A 20,914-nucleotide genomic window follows, 5' to 3' on the forward strand; every position below is an offset into this window, starting at 1 on the left:
GAGGCAACAGTGCCCCACATTGGCTGGTTTATGTAAGAGTTTGTGTGCATGGCAGTATCTGTGATGTGTCAATTGGTTTCAAATTCTAGTTCATTTTTCACTGAAAGTTTGAAGCCCAGTTATAGCTGTTCCTCTTAAACTGCATCTAAATCTCTTCTCATGAGATCTGGAAGCATGAGAATACAGTACGGCTTTGATTCCAAGAACCAAGCATGTGATTCCTCAAGTTTTAAAGCATGGAGTATATTTTTGGTACAAGTCCCACTTTCTGGTGTATTCTTATTGTTTCTGTTTCTGAAATTCACATTTGTTATTCTGCTTGCTCCTTTGAAATAGACTTTGGGATTTACATCACCGGCTAGTTGGATTATACTCCAAAAGGGACAGAGCTTCCTTATGGTTAAGACCTCTGAGAAAGACAGAAAGTTCTCAGATGTCTCTTCTTTCATCTGAATGTCACAACAGTCAGAAAAATTGAATGTGCTGATCGTTGTCATGCTCTAGACTTGAGAGCCCTTAAATGAGAAGACAAGACTGACTTTGATGGATCAAGGGTCTGATTCAGTAGGGGAAGGGCCATAGCTCTGTGGCAGAGCATCTGCTGGGCATGCAGAAGGTCCCAGGTTCAATCCCTGGCATTTCCAGTTAAAGGTACCAGGCAAGTAGGTGGTGTGGGAGACCTCTGCCTGAGACCCTGGAGAGCCACTGCCAGTCTGAGTGGACAGTGCTGACTTTGATGGACCAATGGTCTGATTCAGTAGAGGGCAGCTGCATGTGAATAGAGGCCTTGCCTCCTCGGGGGACTATAGGAGGACCAGAGTGGCAAGCACAAATGAGTACTGTATTTACTCGAAAAGAAGGCAACCCTAGGAAAAAGTTTTATTACTGTACTTACCTGTAACTTGTATGCAAGTTTTTTCTTGACCTGGGAAAAAAAAAACCTTTTGGATAAATACAGTATTCTGTCAACCTGGTGGCATCAGAAACAGGGAGGGAAGGGCTGCACCCTGGATTTCAGGCTCAGCTAGAGGATAGGTTTGACACAAGTTGGCCCGGGGGTTCCCCAATCCAAACTGAAGTCACACATAGCATCAGGCAACTAAAGTTCCCAAGTGCCCTGAGACACAGTTTGGTTCGGGACAACTGCACAGTGGGAGGAGGCAGGGTTGCCAACCTCTAGGTACTAGATGGAGATCTCCTGCTGTTACAACGGATCTCCAGCAGATAGAGATCAGTTAACCTGGAGTAAAAATGGCCACTTTGGCGATTGGACTCTATGGCATTGAAGTTCCTCCCCAACCCCTCCCAAAAATCTTCCACCAGTAGTGAAGAGGGACCTAGCAACCCTAGAAGGAGGGGCTGCATCCATCCCTCCTGTGGTGGCAGGGGGTTTGTTTGTCTCACATGGGTGTGTCCCGTGCTGCAGCCAAACACCCCCACAGCTGTTTAACCTCAGGAAAATGGTGAAGGAGGAAAGGCTGAAGCCCCTCTTCCCCCTGCACTTCTGAGCCGCATCAGGCTCCCAGCTCTTGGAAACTTTAGTTCCCTGATGTTATATGTGACTGCAAGTTGGGCTGGGAGACCCCTGACCCAACTTGTCAGTGGTGGAGCGGTGGAGTCTGATCTGGAGAACTGGGTTTGATTCCCCTCTCCTCCACATGAATGACGGATGCTACTCTGGTGAACTGAGTTGGTTTCCCCACTCCTCCACATGAAGCCAGCTGGGTGACCTTGGGCTAGTCACAGCTCTGAGCTCTCTCAGTCCTACCTACCTCACAAGGTGTCTGTTGTGGGGAGGGGAAGGGAAGGTGATTGTAAGCTGGTTTGAGTCTCCCTTAACTGGTAGAGAAAGTCAGCATATAAAAACCAACTCTTCTTCTTGTGTCCCATGTATCACCGGCTGAGCCTTACAGCCATGACTCAGCCTTTGCCTCTTTCTGTGTTTCCTGCCCCACAATTCCTTGTTTGTTCTGCCACTTGCAAAGCCAAATAGCCCCTGACAGCCCAGTGAGCATGTTTCAGGCTACCAATACAGTCCTCCATTGCTATGGAATGTCCTTTTCTCTTTAACAATAAACAGGAAACTAAAAAAGATTGTATTCTAAAGCCTCAGCTCTTAGTATTTTGCAGAAATATTTAAATTCAAACATGTTTTTGTAGCAACTACATAATTATTTGTTTAGTGCCCTATCCTGCCCTTCATCCTAGGAGCTCAGGGCAGCATGCTTGGTTCTCCCCCCTCCATTTTATCATCCCGACTACCCTGTGAGCTGGGTTAGTCTGAGAGAGATTGACTGGGTTGGGTTCATCCAGTCAGTTTCATGGCAAGTGGTGATTTTATCTCAGGTCTTATCAACAACCTTGGTAGAGTGACTGTGACCTAAGATAGATATGTTGGGTGGTGTTAGAAACAGATTCATGATACCACACAGTCAAAGAAAATTTGCAGTTTATTTTAAAGAAGGTTACAGATTCAAGCTAACTTGTAAAACCATAATACAGTAACATGAATCTCAACGGTAATCAGTGCGTGTACATCTAGTAATTCATTTTAGGGCCCACTGCTTTATTATCTCTACATCATGGAATCTGCTGAATTAAAGCCCTTCCTTCATCACTTCAGTAAGATAGTATCCCTCTGGCCATGTGGGAAGAACTAATAAGGCAGACTCTCATGCTCAGAAAACCTGAAAAATACAAAAATGTACGAAGTGGACCATTATAGAATACCATGATAAAAATGTGTGACTTGTTGTGTAATCAAAGTAAGCTCCGATAAGGCTAATGGGGCTTTCTCACAGGTAAATATGCATCGGATTGTAGCCTAAGGGTTGGATCCAGCTGGCTTTTTCACGCAGTTACCCAATTCCCCTCTTTACTACACCCCTCATCCCGCACGGACAAAAGCCGGTGATCCTCAGTGTAGCCTTTATGATGGTGAAAGGGGGCCCCACATTCCTTTTTAAAAAATAACAAAATATTTTCATATGAATAAAAGAACAGAAAATAAAACCATAATCCATTTTCATCAAAGAAAAATATACATATAATATCATCAACAATAAATTATAGTAACAATAATGTTAGATACTATTCGATAATAAATGGTGATAAAAATAATAAACCTTTTGTGCCGATAACTGTTGCAATAAATCTAAGCATAGATTTCTAAAAAATAAATTCAGAATATTAGAAAATAAGTCCATATGCCCTATGGTTCCCCCCCCACCACCAGTTGTAAAGGTGGTTGAAGCTAACCCTAAGAGCTGAAAACCGGCTGCTTACAATCAGTATCTGTTTCAGTCAGGATAAATTTGAAGGCATCTGAATTCCTCAGTGACTCCCTCTGCACATGCTTAACCTGCTTGTGATTTGTATGGAAATATTACACATTGTTGTTTTTATCTCAGCAATGTCAGTAAGAAGAACTGTGCTTGCTGTATTCCCAATTATCAAATCAGTAAGCAGTCTGTCCAGTGCATCAAAAAGACACAATGAATAAAAAGCATGAAGATTCAAACCTGCGGGGGCTTTCTGTCTAACATTCTTCTGGGAACCTGTGCATTTAATCTGGGAGCCATTAGAAAGTGCGGTTTTGCAGATGAAAGAAGCCAGAAAATTCCATATCATAATGCAGTTTGATCAGTAATTCATGGTACAGGTAATCCGCAATGACTAGTTGGCCCTTTGATTGTGCTCAGTTTATGGCTATTAGCAGTTTCCCCTTTCAAATTTGTTTGCCTCCATACTTCCTTTCTGACCTCTTTTTTCATCATTTATGATCCAATTTGGTAGTGAAAAAAAACATAACTGCTGCTCGAGAGCATGGCTGTCATTCAAACCCCATTACGTTGCCAAGACATTTGACGTTTGTGACTTTTTTGGGGGGGGGCATTAAGCAGGTGTATAGAACACTAACCAGGTGCCCTTAACAATGCTTTATGGGATTCACAACTTGCCTGCAGGCTATAAACCTGCTTCAATCTCATTTTTTGATATAGACTGAATCTTAATATTTAGTCTTTCATGCAAGCCCCCCAGACGTTATGGTGATATGGAATTTGAATATGAGCTCAGAAGGGTTAACCATAGTTTGGAAGGGTTTGGGGAATGATTAGCAAGATCTTTGTCTTTGCTACCACTCCCTTGTGTTTAATAACGCTTTTAAAATAAATTGTTTCAGAGGTTCCTCTTTTGTTTGTTGTAAGGTATACTATAAGCACCAATTGTGTTTTGTGGCATTATTTGGCACAGCATGAGTGGAAAGGGTCTCTCCTGGCCCAGAGATCTTTTAACTGGAGATGCCAAGGACTGAACCCAAGACATTGCACAAACACTTGTGCTTTGCCACTCACTCGTATCACGGTCCTTGATACGAATTGAACTGGATAAACAGGATAGCAAGTTCTGGCATAACAATCAAATGTGCAGTAGTCTACCACAATCATATAGCCTTCTTTTCCTTCATGCCATTTCTTGTTATGTCACTATAGCAGGGGAAATCCCAGAGGGTAGAAAAAACAAGGACAACGTTTAGTGGATTCTACCCCTTCCCCCCCTCCACATTTCAGGTTGGTCACCAAACAGGTGCAGATTTAACTGCCTACCAGTGGTATTTTTTGTCAAAGTAAAAAAGAAATACATTAGATGGATGTTTTGGAATGTTGGAGGGAAAGGATGCAATTTTACTTTTAGAAACACATGATCAAACAGTTCCATATTTACTTTTATATGTAGTTTCCGAAATTCCTCTTGTAATTCTTTTACCGTAATTCCATCCCTAGTTTCATTCATAAATAATGGTATGCTGGTTGTTTCTCCATGTTTCCTTTGATAATTTCCTCTACAAGTCTACGTGTGATCTTTAGTCCTCATCTTCTACCACATTTCATTTCCTACGGAAAAAAACAGCACAGTATTACTCTGTGGATGTGATCCTGTGCACAATTCCTTGAATGTGTCATGTTGAAATAAATGCTACTTAAAATGCAATTCAGTATGTTTATTGCAGGGGCCAGTAAGGGATGCCTTGGTGACATGGTTACCAACCTCCAAGTAGTAGCTGGAGATCTCCCACTATTACAACTGATCTCCAGCCAATAGAGTTCAGTTCGCCTGGAGAAAATGGCTGCTTTGGCAATTGGACTCTATGGCATTGAAGTCCCTCCCCTCCCCAAACCTCACCCTCCTCAGGCTTCGCCCCAAAAATCTCCAGGTATTTCCCAACCCGGAGCTGGCAACCCTGCTTGGGGAGTAAGGGACCACCCCATGACTGAGTGGCAGCAGGGGAGAAAATCCTAACACCAGTGGGTATAGGGAGGTGGCAGCAGGGGACTAATAGTGTGTGGGCCAGCAGTAATGGGTGGAAGCCATGACATCACTGGCCCATACTGGGGTCTTGCTGGCAGTCAGCTGTGTGACCTTGTAGCCCCTTTTTCCTCTACTGCTGCTTCACAGTACTTCCCTGTAAGAGGCTTGGGGTCTTTCCCCCACTTTTCAGTTGTCACCCTCCAGGTAGGGTTTGAAGTTGTCCAGAATTACAATTGATCTCACGACTACAGAGATCAGTCCCCCAGGAGAAAATGGCAGCTTTGGAGGGTGAACTTAGGGTTGCCGGCTCCAGGATGAGAAATACCTGGAAATTTTGGGATAGGGCCTGAGGAGGATGGGGTTTGGAGAGGGGAGGGACTTCAATGCCATAGAGTCCAATGGCCAAAGTGGCCATTTTCTCCAGGGGATCTGATCTCGGTCGCCATCACCTGGAGGTTGGCAAGCCTAGGTGGACTCTATGGCATTGCATCCCTACTGAGTTCCCTCCCTTCCCCAAATTCCTTCCCAAGCTCTGCTGCCAAATCTCCAGGGATTTCCCAGCCCAGAACTGACATCTCTGCAACCAAACCTAAATAAATGTTCAATATTGATTCTTTCACTGTCTGTTAAGATATGTCCATTATTTACTCAGCCTTCTTTATCTGTTTTAACTTCTTGGAGGGTGGGAAAGGTTAGATGGTTGAATGCTGACACGCAGCAATTACATTTACAGCTTTCATTTTATGAAGACATCATTTCTCCTGCATCTCTCTTCAGCATTTGGGCTACAACTTCTCCACATGGTGGATATGTTAAGGGGGAGGGGCGATTGATCTTGACTTTTACCAGCCCTGCAATAAAGCAACGGTAACAAATGGTGTCATTGCTGAAACTGGTGAAACAATATTTTCAGTCATGGTTACAGTTGGAGGCAGAGCCTGCGGCGGTGAACCAGAACTTAAAGAAGAAACCAAAATATTCAACATTCGCACAGAATCCTGCACGATTGTTTTAACTCAGCTAAGTAGGGTTTTGATCACACAACCATGACCTTTATGCTTAACAGTCATGGTGATTTATAAGGTTAACAAAAATAAGGGGAATTCCTGACTATTTTTAAAAAATACGTTTACTCAAAACAGTTTGCTTGATGGTTCAGTGTTTTGTTTTTTTTCTGCTTCTGCAGCATTTGTTTCCTCGAATTCTTTCTTAAGTTGATCTATACCAATGTATCCTGGAAAGACGTGGTCTCCTTGTGAGCATTTGGTAGTACGGTCTTTGTAGGTTTTTCACAAGCACAGGGTGTATTGTCCTGTTGAAACTCAGGTCAAAGGCAAACAATCAAATTTTACTGCCATTATCCTTTCCTGCACACCATCAAAGCCAACAGTCTAATTTTAATTGATTTCAAGACTGGGGTCCAGCTACAACTGTGCTGTTTTGAAATAAACCACAGATTTACTGGTGTGTGTGTGCAGGGACAGTGGAAGGAAATGTTATTGCTAAGTTGCATAATGCAATGGCAAATAAAATCTAACAACCAGATGCAGCATTGTTCTCCATTTCCATTTCAGCCACTTCCCACTTTGAAATAAAACAAGGTTCCTTGCATGCTTTAAAAAAAAAAAAAAACATCTGGCACGTACAGCCCAAAAGCAATTGTAACATGAGAAGCAAGTGTTCAAAATTTGGTGATTAGCAGCAAGTGAAATCTAGGCAGCTGCCCCACATTTGTGTGTATTTTCAACTGAACATTTAATTGTTTTGTTTTACTTATCAGGTAGCAGCTACAGAATTAACAAACAACGTTAATGTTATTCTGACAATGAGAATCAGCTCAATCCACAAAAAGATGGGTTCAGGGGTTGTACATCCCTCGCAGGATACAGGCAGAGGATGGGAGCTGAACTGTGTATAACTAATCGATTCAGAATTATTATTGTCCAGTACAGTTTTCATTTCTCTTACATTTCTAGCAATATTACTGTGACATAGATGTCTACTGTTCACATTTCACAGTTGGGCAACTTAAAGTGTTTGCATTAGCTATTTTCCTGAACTCATCGGCCTCATTCAGAGGTCAGAGCTGTGCCTTCTCCTCCTTGTTATCTCCCCCGTTGTTCTCCTCTCACATATTTCAGTTCCATCCCTGGTTCCGGCTAAAGTTGCCTGGACAACCAAAACAAGCAAACAATGGTTACCTCAAACCATAGTTTATCTCAAAACTGTTCCATAGTTTTGGAGGCAAGCTGTGGTTTGTAAATAATTTTGATATCTTGACAAATTATAGTTACTATAACCCAGGAACTGAGGGAGAAAATTTGTCACCTTTCACACGGGCTTTTTGCTCTGTTTTAGGATCTGAAACACAATGGATTAAAAAAAAAAACTTTCACACTCCTTTGTTGCCCGTCTGCTTTCCTTCCGTGGTTTTCCCGTGCTTTCTTTGTGGCTTCTGAAACCACCTTTGATCTAATACTTGCTTCTGCTGTGCAGCTAGATCACTTTTGCCTTTCATCTGAAAGATATGCTACAGTTCAGAAGGCTCCTCCCACATTTTTGGCTTCCATTTTCAAAGTAAAGAAAGAAGCACTTAATAGAAACATAGAGCTGGAAAGGACCTCAAGGGTCATCAAGTCCAACCCCCTGCACAACACAGGAAATTCTCAACTACCCCCCCAATCCCCCACTGACCCCCTGCTCTATGCCCAGAGGAAGGCAAAAAAAAAAAAAAACATCCATCCAGGATCCCTGGCCAATCTGGCCTGGAGCAAAATTCCTTCTTGAATCCTGACCCCAAAGTTGCCATCGGCATTACCCTGGGGATGTAAGAAAGGGCCACGAGAGCCGAGCACTGACTCATCTCTTCCTGCTCTAACCTCTCATGATCTGCCTACATTCACAGAATCGACATTGCTATTAGATAGCCCTCTAGCTTCTGCTTTAAAAACCTCCAAAGAAAGTGAGCCCACCACCTCCCAAGGAAGCCTGTTCCACTGAGGAACCACTCAGGAAGTTCTTCCTAAGGTTTAGCCAAAACAGATGAGGAAAAACTGGAGGAAAGGACACTGTGGTTGTTTATACATGGGAGTTTTACCTGAGGTTTGTTGCTTGCTGGACCCACACTTTCCTATTGAGAATCTATGTGCCACCAGTCTCCAAGCTCAAATCAAGAAGCATTTGAGTCCCTGCCCCTTGAAACTTTGCTTTTTAATTGGCTGTAGTGTTTATTGTGAGGGAAAAGTCCTGTGTCCCCCCCCCTTCATGGAAACCCTAGTGCCATGTTAAAAAACATTTTAAAAAATGGAGCTCTCTAAAAGAAATGGGGGGGGGGAGAAGAGATCCAAGCCTCATTTTTAAAATCCTTTCTTCTGCTCAGAAAGAACTCAGAGGAAGCAGGAATCATTTGAATCCTCACCCCTTGACACACTGCTTTGTAATTGGCTGTAGTGCTTTCTGTGAGAGAAACATAATTCCCCCAAGCTTCTGTGTCCCTCGCTTTGCCTTATGCATGGTGATTTAACCCAGGCTGATCTCATGAGAAATCGAAGAGTCGGGTTATTAGAGGAATGGGAACTCCCAGGATTTGTGAAGGCTGGCCACGAGATCATCTCTAATGGACAGAAAACTCATGCGTAACTCCAAGGAACAACCGAGACAGATTGGGGGTGAATGTGAGTGAAAGTACCCATGCATAAATGACCTATGTTTAATCTCTGTTGCCACTGTGCTTCAGAGGGAACTGCAGCAGCAACTGAGATGCATCGTGATAGCATTGCCATGTGAGAGACACTTTAGAGAGTATATGGGTGGGGCAGGGGTCGGCAAACTCATTAGTCAAAAGAGCCAAATATAAACAATACAACAATTGAGATTTCTTTTGAGAGCCAAATTTCTTAAACTTAAAACTATATAGGTAGGTACACTGTTTATTAACTTAATAAACTTTAATTAAAGTTTTAAGTCTTAATTAAACTATAGGTACACTGAATAAAACTTGATATCATACTTAATAGTGATCTTATTTATTGATAAAAATTTAATTGTAAGTCCCTGCCATTTCCCCCTCCCCGTCCGTAGTCCTCGTCTGGAGGCCTGGTCTACCGCCATAAAAGCCTATTGGTAGACCTGGCCTCTGGCTGAGTCCCATTGGGAGGCCAGGTCTACCCATTGGCTTTCTTGGCAGTAGACCTGGCCTCCGGAGGCCCTTAGAAGCCAATGGGTAGACCTGGCCTCTGAAGGGGGACTTTTTCCCCTCCTCAGAGTCCAGGTCTACCGCCAAGAAAGCCAGTGGGTAGACATGGCCTCCCAATGGGACTCAGCGGGAGGCCAGGTCTACCAAAGGAAGCCCGCCCCGCCCAACAGCTGATAGGCGGGGGGGCAGGAACCACCGAGCCGCCCGCCCAGCAATCACGCGGCTAGAGGGGAGGGGAGGCTTTAGCCTCCCAACCATTGAGGGCAAGGGAAAGGGGGACCCGGCCATTCTCCACGGCGGGGGGTGGAGAGACAGTGCGCCCGCTCGCCCGCTCTCTCGCTCTCTCTCAGGCGCGCCAGCTCCGCAGCCCGGCTGCCAGCACGAGCGGGCGCAAAAGCAGGGGCTCCGAACCAAGTTCGGAGAGCCGCACTCAGCGGGCCAAAGAGCCGCATGCGGCTCTGGAGCCGCAGTTTTGAGACTCCTGGGGTGGGGGAAAGAACAAGTGTGCCATAGGCACAGCTGTGACAGTCATATTGTAGCTTGGCTGTTACATCTGATACCAGCTTCTCTGAAGAATATTTGGGCAGACCTCACCTAATCTTTACTCCTACTCTTGATTTGTGGTCTACTTACGTAAGAACATAAGAAAAGCCATGCTGGATCAGACCAAGGACCATCTAGTCCAGCAGTCTGTTCACACAGTGGCCAACCAGGTGCTTCTAGGAAGCCCACAAACAAGATGTCTGCAGCAGCATTATCCTGCCTGTGTTCCACAGCACCTAATATAATTGGCCTGCTCCTGGATGAGAACATTAGTATCTCACTAATGACAGGTAAACATTGTAGAAAGCCCTTCCCTCACCTTCACAACTGTTAGCTCTTTTGAGGTATATTTGGACAGCATGGTTTTGGTATATGGTTGACAGTGTATGTATATATGGTAATGGGCATGTATGAGTTTTAATTAAAAGTGACTAAAAATGAGCTGAAAACATTGGTACAAAAACACATATATAGATGTGCACAATGGATCAGAGAAGGAAAGCTAACATGAATGCATGCAAGTAGCACAAATAGAACTAATGATGCAGGCAGCCAGTTCTAATACATGGATTTTAACCTACATGGTCAGGGTCCAGGAAACCTTATTGAGCATTTTCTTCCATTTGCACCTTCCTGTGTAAAGACAAGGATGCAAAGGCTTTTCTATTACATCTTTGACATCCCTAGGATAGTTTGCTGGGATCTATCACTGATAGTTTGTAGGGCCAAACAACAGGCGGAGTTTCATTACTGGAACTTCAGATTATTTCGTTTGAATAAAGGTAGATTTGTAATATGTATCAGGGTGTGGCACTGGCAAAGAGAAGATTTTAACTCTTCCTCCTGCACAATTTCCCCAACCAAAAATGCACTCAGGTTGCTTTAAACTCCAGTATGAAATGGAGGGGGATGAATGAACTCTCTCTTCCCCAGCATTGCACCCCCAGTCCATAGCTGACCCTTTGCAGTTGTTTCTCATAATGTAAATAATATATCTGAAGTTCCAATCACAGAATTCCCGTGCCACATGTAATCTATTCTTATAAAGACTGCAAAAGCTGTTTGTCCAAAGAGCTTTTGGGATGACTGGCTGATGTATTTGGTCCTATTTATTCTGAGCTTCTGTTTTGATGTTTTGGGTATCTGATAATTTGGACGGTTTGTCATGGTGTCAAACGTTTTGTTTTTATTGATTACCTCAAGGATTTCTTTAAGCTATAATTATGTCATATAAATGTACAGATAGATCAATTGATCTGAGAATAAGTGATACTAATGTAAGGAAACAGCATGGTGTGGTGGTTAAGAGCAGTGGACTCTAATCTGGAGAGCTGGGTTTGATTCCCCACTCTTCCACGTGAGCGGCGGACCCTAGTCTGGTGAATAGGTTGGTTTCCCCACTCCTCCACATGAAGCCAGCTGGGTGAACTTGGGCTAGTCACAGTTCTCTTAGAGCTCTCTCAGCCTCACCTACCTCACAAGGTTTCTGCTGTGGGGAGAGGAAGGGAAAGAGATTGTAAGCTAGTTTGATTATCCTTAAAAGGTAGAGAAAATTGGCATATAAAAACCAACTCTTCTTCTTCGGAAGATAGCAACCTTTCAGTTTTCAAGACTCATTGCTAATTTAGGAATACATGGACTGCAAATTTGTGTCCAGTTTATTTTTAAGAACAATTTTTCTATGATTATGAGCAACACTGGAAGAATATTAATGACCTTGGTATACCACAAAGCAATCAATAGAGTTTAAAAAGCATCAGTGACTCTAACCCATAACAGGTCCTTGTTTGGGGAACATGCTCAAAAAACATATGTGCCTTTAAGAGGTCTTGAAAGAATTTACACCCATGGACCATTACCATTTCCAAACACCCTGCAGCTTTACCAGCCCGACATGTGTTGACTGTATATCACCACGACCCTTTTACTAAAGCCCTTTTGACTGGAGTGCTTTTAATACCCACTTTCTCAGCTGAGCTCAGGAGTGATTTGTTTTACATGCCACATTAATCCTTTCCACATTTTCTGGATGAGGCAACCACAATTCCACTTGTGAGGTGTTTCTAAAACAGAGTTATAGGAATAAAGCAGCAGGATCCCAGACTTGACAACTTCCCTCCAGGCAGCTGACAAAGTGACTATCGGGACAGGGTATTGCTCTTTAGAAACCCGTATTTGTGCCTAGCAGTCAGGGTGGGCCGGTCTCGGTGGCTGGTAGGAGGCTCAATTATTATTGGCTGTTCTGTCACAATTAAAACACTGTATGGTGCTTTGTAGATTTAATGTCCAGTGAATAATGAAGCAGATTAATAAAACTAAGCCCTTTTTTTTCCTTTACAAAATAAGGTTAAGATGAAATGCAAGAGAGAGCAGACAGGCTTAAAATGTAAATTGCAGCTTCATAAAACCCAAGACGTTTATGCCTCACACCTACATGATTGTAGAAAAGAGCTTTTTTATAAATAGGCAATTAGCGTTTGGTACCCTGGTTTTTATGATGTGGTAATTTTACAGTTTTCACTTTAAGGAGACACACACAAAATCAAAGAGCAAATGAATTTCTGTTGTATCCATTTATGAGCTTTCCACATTTGCAGTGTTGTTACCAAAGTAGGTTTCTGAAATTCAGCATTGTCAACAGGCCGTTGGAAGGGGGGCCGCCAATTATAAAATGGTTTTTACATGTCAGCGCTGTGCTAATTTTATTAACAATTTTGTATTATACTCTTTTTAATGTGTTACACTTAACTGTACAACCAGCTTGAGGGGCAAAGTTATGCTTACACCCAGTTTTAATTTATTGTTTTTTAATTTATTGCTCTTCCCCTATAAAAGTTAACTTGTAAGCTGAACGGTAGGAATGGTACTATAAATTTAAGCAAAGCTAGTTTCACATATAACTTGAGTTAAATTAGTAATTTATGAATGAAATCCATGTATCATTTCCCATTGAACGATCCTTTCTACAAATGATGCATGCAGCAGGGAAAATAAATTGTGGGCTAATTGAAGCTTTTCTTTTTTAATTAGAGGAGTTGATATTCATACATTGAGCTGAACAACAGAGGCAGCATTTAGGAAATGTGTGTTTCAGAATGACAAGTGGCTCAGGAGTACCTCCTACTTCTGGCCAGCTTACTGGTTCCACACACTGACTGTTGCAAAAATTAAATGGACCGCATAATGTGTATTCATGCCAATGGCTGAAATCCTTTGCTTTGACTGGTGTTGCTATTACATTGCTATAGTCATTATGAGGTATAAACAAGTAACCACAATCATAACAAGAGGTCTTAAAATATACTACTTTTTGCAAGTTAACATTTTCTCTTTGGTATACATTACAGGGACCCCTTCTCCGGCTTTGAAAGTTATTTATGAACTGTCCATCCAAGTAAGGGCACATTTAACTAAATAAAGGCAAGAATATCAACATTAAATAGCATTGTGCTACAGCTGGGAAAGAGGAGATAAGGACATCCCATATTTCTGAACTAAACGTAAAACTCTGATAATAATGTAGAAATAAACCTACTTCCTTGCCCCTAGGATTGTCAATCTCCAGATATGCCCGCCTGGGGATCTCCCAGACTTACACTGATCTCCAGACGACCGAGGTCACTTCCCCTGGAAAAAATGGCTGCTTTGGAGGGTTAACTCTTTGGCATTATGATGCTCCTTAATAGAACCCCCAAGTCTGGTAAAGATTGGGTCAGGGGGTCCAATTGTATGGGGCCCCAGAGAGGGTGCCCCCATTCATTCTCCACTGTTTCCAATGGAGAAAAAAACAAGGCCCCTTAAAATTTGACCCAATCTTTACCAAACTTCGGGGCTCTTATAAGGAGAGTCACCAGCAGCTACACTGCAAATTTAGTGCCTCTACCTCAAAAACTGCCCTCCAGAGCCCCTCAAAGATTTCCCAATAGTTTCCTTATGCTGGGAAATTTTTATCTCCATCAGTCTCATCTCTGACATAGCTCAATGTTATGCCAATAAGGGATCTTTTCAGGGCTCTTGGGGGCTTTTTTTTTCAAGATAGAGGCACCAGATTTGAAGCATAGCCGCTGGTGACTCTCCTTATATGAATCCCCAAGTTTGGTGAAGATTGAGTCAGGGAGTCCAATTTTATGGGCCTGCACCTTTTCTCTATTTGGGAGCCCGTAAAATTGAACCCCCTGACAAAGTTTTCACCAAACTTGTGGGTTCTTCTAAGGAGAGTCACCTGAAGCGACACTGAAAATGTGGTGGCTCTACCTTAAAAACCCACCCCCCAGAGGCCCACAAAAATTTCCCATAGAGTTTAATAGACCCAGAATTTTTCGGATATTTGAAAAAAAACTGGAAAAAAACCATATTGGTATGATGACTCGGCTTTTATTTTCTGAAAAAAATTGGGTCTATTAAACCTGAATCTAAAAAAATACCAGTGGGAAATTTAGTGCACACCCCTACTCAATAATGTAGTTGCTTCTCTGCTATTTGTTCCTCATGTTAATTATCCATAACAACAACTGATATGAAGTAATAATTAAGGCTGGTCTTGAAGTGTTACAATTATGAGTGTATCTGTGCATATAGAGTGTATCTTTGTATATAGTTATACCCTTCTAAGCCTACTGTTTTCAATGGTATTGTAAGGGTGTAACTCTTTTTAGGATTGCACTGTAAATGTCTCTTTTAAGGTGGTTTCAATTCCAAATGGTTAAGCTCCTCTGGTGCCTTTAATACAGGAACCCTTTGGGTTCGAGGTGGCAGGTAGCTACACTGGTCCAAAGCAACAATCAAAACCAAAAGCCATGTGACTCCTTGTACTAGAAAAACAACCAAAATAATACACAGTGATGTCATGCTTTCAAGTTCTTCCAAATTCTTCATCAGGCTGGGTGTTAAAAGGGGGTAGGGAGGACATAATATTTTGCAAGCTTGGATCATAAGGCCTCTTCTCAATTGGGGAGACAGGCAAAGTATAAATGAAGTAAGTAAATAAATAAATGTCTAGAATATCAGGTAGATTTGAATAAATAAAATGGTGCCACATCGAACTTATATCAGGCTGTACCTTCTGAATAAGGAAAAAGGTCAGCCTTCCACTGAAAACAGTGGGGAAACATGGTACCCATCATGTTAACAAAACTGGAGATTAATTTTAAGTGATGACTAGGGCTGTAAAGAGTTAACGGAAGTCAAGCTGGGCAACACAGTATGGATAGATAATGGTTGGTCCCCTTTTTTCTAATGATAACAATAGAAGAGCAGTCCCAACTCCTACATCAAACTGGATACATCACACACGAGACCAATGATCACACAAGTACTTATTTGCATGGAAAGCTAACTACAGTCAAGTCTGTACTAGGTCTTAGACAGCACTGTTGGTTGACATTTGTTGATACCTGATGGCCCCATTCATAAGAATCTCCTGTCCATGGGTGTGTCTCATCCATCAATGGAACATAATTACATCCCACATCTAAGCAGGGTTTCCACAGCCACCTCCCAAGTACTCATCCGTAGCAGGTTCCTGATGCTACAAATTACCCCAAGTTTTTAAAGGGAAATGTTTGACAAAGGATGTTATCATTATGCAAGGCATTCCTGGGAAGGAAAAAAAGTACTTCAAATACATAGCCGGGAAAGAAACGGATAAGCTTGCTCATTACAGTGATTTATAATGGGTCTGTGATAACACCACTTAATGTATAGCATACAACATGAGTCATGGAAAATGCTGAACTGTGAATAGCATACAGCAAGAGATTTTCAAACCCTCAGTGGAGATTATATAATACAAGTGAAAAACAGGGTGCCAAAGGAAAGGCAGCTTCCTGTTTTTAAAATACATTTTAGGATTTTTTTTTTTTTTGGTAGAAGAAAGGTGGCCTAATTCTCAGTAACCCAGTGTCCACTTAAATATGGTCACTGTTTTTAACAGCAGATGTGATGGTGCTGTTTCTATAAGTAGGGCAGTGAACCCAGGAGATTCACAGTTAAGGTAGATAAATTGTGCTAGTTTCAGATTTTGTTCTTCAACTACAGACTATCATGGTTACCTACCTGAAGATAAGGTAGGGGTTTCCATGTTCTCAGTAGGGTTGCCAGGGCCCTCTTCACCACCGGCAGGAAGTTTTTGGGGCAGAGCCTGAGGGTGGTGGGGTTTAGGGAGGGGAGGGACTTCAGTGCCATAGAGTCCAATTGCCAAAGCGGCCATGTTCTCGTTGAAACTCTTTGTTTGCAGCTTTCTTTTGGAGCCCGTTGTCCTCCATTTCGTTGAAACTCCTTGTCTATTTCCTTTGTGAAGCTTGTGTATGAACTTTTAACAACGGTGGAGTAACCACTTGTGGATCCTTGGAATTCTGATGAAAAAAAATTTGGGGACTCCTTTGGGACTATTTTGACGACTTGCCGCATATTATTGATCAGGACTATATGGTGAAGCAACCAGTTTATTTGTATTTATACGTGGTTTATTATTTAACCATTGTTGTCATATTTGCGTTTTCTATTGTAGGCTGCTTGGATATATTTTGCTTATGCCTAAATGAAATGTGTGATTTCCATTGAACTCTTTTATTTTTATTCATTGAGCTGTGGTGCTGCCCAATCGCTTTAACTAACGTTATTCAGCACACGTATCAATAATTCAGTCTTACAAAACCTGGAGGTTGGCAACCCTAGTACTCAGATTTCATAGAATGTGTGAAAATGTTTGTATTAACATTAGTTGTTTTTTAACGGCACATATGGTTCGATGAGGACTGAGCATGCTGTTGAAGCACTCTTAAACATCAGTTTCAGTTGAAGGGGGAAAATGGCTGGGGGATTGGTCCCTCAGTGCCTCCAATAATATCCTGAAGGCAGAGTCCTCAATGTATGGGTCTTCAATGCTACAAGCTTTTAATGGCTCTGACCATTTTAAAACTAAGGAGTCCTGGGTGTTTTTTGGGGGGAGGTTAATTAGAATCAGAGGGAAAAAACTTCTTTGATCCTAGTTAGTCACCCCACCCAGGAGCTCAATAAACTGTAAAGAGGGGAAAGCCCTGGCAGTTTATAGTGTCATGGGGAGCGGGTAAAATTCGCTGAGATGCATGCTCTCCTCATATAGCATTGAGAGGGAGAAATAAAAATAATGCTTAGGCTTACTGCTAGATGCCCTTGCTCCTCTGTGTTACAGAGGATAAAATAACATGGAGGAAAAGGTGTATTGCCCTTAATAGAGGCCTAGTGGCTGTCATGCCATGAAAAACTTCCTTTGCATTTCTAAACATTAAGCCTCTGTTAAAGGAGCACAACATTTTTTTTATCTCCAAATTGCTGGCAAACCAAGTTACAGAAGAATTGGTTCTTGTAGGTTATCCGGGCTGTGTAACCGTGGTCTTGGAATTTTCTTTCCTGACGTTTCGCCAGCAACTGTGGCAGGCATCTTCAGAGTAGTAACACTGAAGGACAGTGTCTCTCAGTGTCAAGGGTGTAGGAAGAGTAATATATAGTCAGAAAGGGGTTGGGTTTGAGCTGAGTATTGTCCTGCAAAAGTATTGTCCTGTAAGTATCAAGATAATGTGCTAATGAGGGTATGGTATGTTAATATGGAACCATTGTATCCTGAAGTGATCTGTTAATGTGTGTAATCCAAAGCTAATCTGTATGGCTATTGTTGAATGTTGTCTTTGTCTGGAGGTTTTTCAGGGCAGGAAGCCAAGCCTTATTCATTCTTAAACTCTCCTCTTTTCTGTTAAAGTTGTGCTGATGTTTATGAATTTCAATGGCTTCATCAGCACAACTTTAACAGAAAAGAGGAGAGTTTAAGAATGAATAAGGCTTGGCTTCCTGCCCTGAAAAACCTCCAGACAAAGACAACATTCAACAATAGCCATACAGATTAGCTTTGGATTACACACATTAACAGATCACTTCAGGATACAATGGTTCCATATTAACATACCATACCCTCATTAGCACATTATCTTGATACTTACAGGACAATACTTTTGCAGGACAATACTCAGCTCAAACCCAACCCCTTTCTGACTATATATTACTCTTCCTACACCCTTGACACTGAGAGACACTGTCCTTCAGTGTTACTACTCCGAAGATGCCTGCCACAGTTGCTGGCGAAACGTCAGGAAAGAAAATTCCAAGACCACGGTTACACAGCCCGGATAACCTACAAGAACCAATGAACTCTGACCGTGAAAGCCTTCGACAATATTTTTACAGAAGAATTGTACTACAATGCTAGGCTTCTGAAGACCATCTAGCTGAGCAATTGACCTGTCTTGCACTATTTACCTATAGGCCTGGACTTTCCAATTGATTATTCCCACCTGTCATTTCCTGCAGGATCTCCAGTTCCAACCATATTTAACAAAGGTCCTGCAATCTGGTAAAACCACAGAGTTTGGGGTGAATCCTGGAGTTTTACCCTGATGTGGTGATGCCATTTCCTGGTTCATGTCAAAAGTGACATCACTTAAGGTTGCCATTTCCCCATCAGTGGCGGGGGATTCCCCATTCTGAGCTCCTTGAGCCTCCTCCACCCGGCCCTTTTCAGTAAGCTGACGAAGGGAGGGGGCTTACTAGCTGCAAAGGGCGGCCAGAGAGAGGCCGGCACTGATGCACTGACACTACTTCCAGAAGTGATGTCATCACATTGCTAACAATCCCAGGGACACTCTGGTATTTGGGCAAAACTCTATGGTAAAAACAGCTCATCAATACTGACCTCCCTTTGCCGCTGGAAAGTCCCCATTCCCCCATCCCCAACTGGTTGCCAAGGGTACCTGGCGGCAACCCTAACATCACTGCATCAGCAAAACATCAAACGTCCAGACTCTGTCCCCTTCATCTCCTGGGGGCTGCCAATGCTTGGCTGGCAACACTAACTAGAGCCTACTTCATCAGCAGATTGAGGTGTTATCCTCAGTTATCCACACACTACACATTTGGCCAGGTAGGTTTTAGTTCATGGTAGTTTATGCCACAATAAATGTGTTAGTCTTTAAGGTGCCACTTAGGGTTGCCAAGTGCCTGGTGGCGGCGGGTAAACTACTGCCAATCCACCGGGCTGGCTGACGACCAGCTGAGGGCTGGCGGGCACCCTGTGCACGCACGCACATGTGACTCGCCTACGTCAATTCAGGGTTTATCCTGAAGCGACGTGGACGCTCTAGCAAATTCAGCCGAAACTCTATGGTTTCCATAGAGTTTTGGCTGAGATTGAGAGAGCGTCCCCATCACTTCCAAGTAAACCAGAAGTGATGTAGGCACGTTGGCGGGCAAGCGCGGGCACATCGAGCCAGGCGCGCACCCGCAACTGCACGCCCCAGAAAACCTCCCGCCGATCGACCGACAGGACCTGGTAAGCCTAGTGCCACATGCCTTTTGCAGCAGTGCTACCCTTCTGGATAGGCTTACCATATGCACACTTCTGGCTGGAGATGACACAACTTCTACTGTGACCCAGAGATGACATTATCACACTGCAGGGGACACTCTAGCATTAAAAATGGGGGAACCCACACAAAAGTCAGCTTTTGACCACTTTTGGTAAGCACCTTTTCTTGTTTTCAGCATTAAATCAGAATGGACTTTAATCTGAAACTCCTTGACTTGGGAGAAAGCCCCGTTCATTTCAGTGAGTTTACTTCCATACCAGTGGGCTGGGATACCAGCCTCCAGATGAATCCTGTGCTAGCATTTAGCTTGATCCATAAGAATTGCCTGCTTCCCCCCCCCCTTCTGCCTTTTGGCAATTTTTCAATCTTCAGAAAATTCAAACCAAGGCCGTAATATAGGCCTGCTGGCCAACATTCCAGGTAAATGAGCAGCTTTTAAGGAAAAATGATGCTGTTTTTCAAATGCTTGACATTTTAAAAATACAAGACCAGAACTGAAAGCTTCAACAATATTTTCTTGCTTATATATTGCAAGCAGCACAATGTTATACAAATGAATACATCTGGGATTATTTTCAAGCTGTTATTTCCCACTAGGGAAAATATTTACAAACAGGGCTTAGGTTTTGGGCTAAAACTACAAAGACGCCATCTATCTTGATGCATTTCCAGCTCTTTTTAATGGTTTTCCTGATATTGTCTGGTGACTTTACTGCCCTGTTTTCTATGCCCTTATATTCACCAGTGGCAAGCAGTTGTGCTGGGTACATTCCAGTAAGCAAATCTGTTTTATGGCATGTATGGCCTAAAGCTAATAGAGGCACTGTGTATATTCTTTTTAAAGTTGGAGAAATTGCATCTACCATGCAAAAGAGGATAATGCGTTGAAGATCAGACAAGCAACCACAGACAGGGATTTAATTTATTGGCAAGGAGAGGATTAACTGTGATTTTCTGGTTCAAGTCTAACACCCCTTTCCAGAACCCACATGGACTCTAACCTGCACATGGATCTTCTCCATTTATTCAAGTTGAAGACAGAAGTAAGTGTAGAGGCATAAATGCACTTCTTTGTCTGAAACGAATGGTGGTCTTTCTGAGTATACCGCTCATCAGAGGTCCCACATCTGTAAAAGGCAATTCAACATTTAGAAAAATCTCAAGAGACAGTCCATGCAGGATGCTACTACTGAATATAAATTGGGGATTGTATGCTAACTTTCTACATGCAGGCAGTTTTTTTGTATGATTGCAGGAAGTCATTCCCCACTTACATTCTCAAATAGGACAGTTTAGTGATGACCTTATCATAAGCTTTAGCTTTGGGCATCAAACTAGACAACAATAAACCCTCGCAACTCTTTCAGTTTCTACCTTTATTGATGTATTTGTTTATTAAAACATTTATACCCACCTTTCCTTGTGGTCCAAAGCAGCTTATAATAATAGGTTTTTAAAAAAAGATTCCAGT

Source organism: Euleptes europaea, chromosome 11, assembly GCF_029931775.1.
Source record: "Euleptes europaea isolate rEulEur1 chromosome 11, rEulEur1.hap1, whole genome shotgun sequence".
Classification (NCBI taxonomy): Eukaryota; Metazoa; Chordata; class Lepidosauria; order Squamata; family Sphaerodactylidae; genus Euleptes; species Euleptes europaea.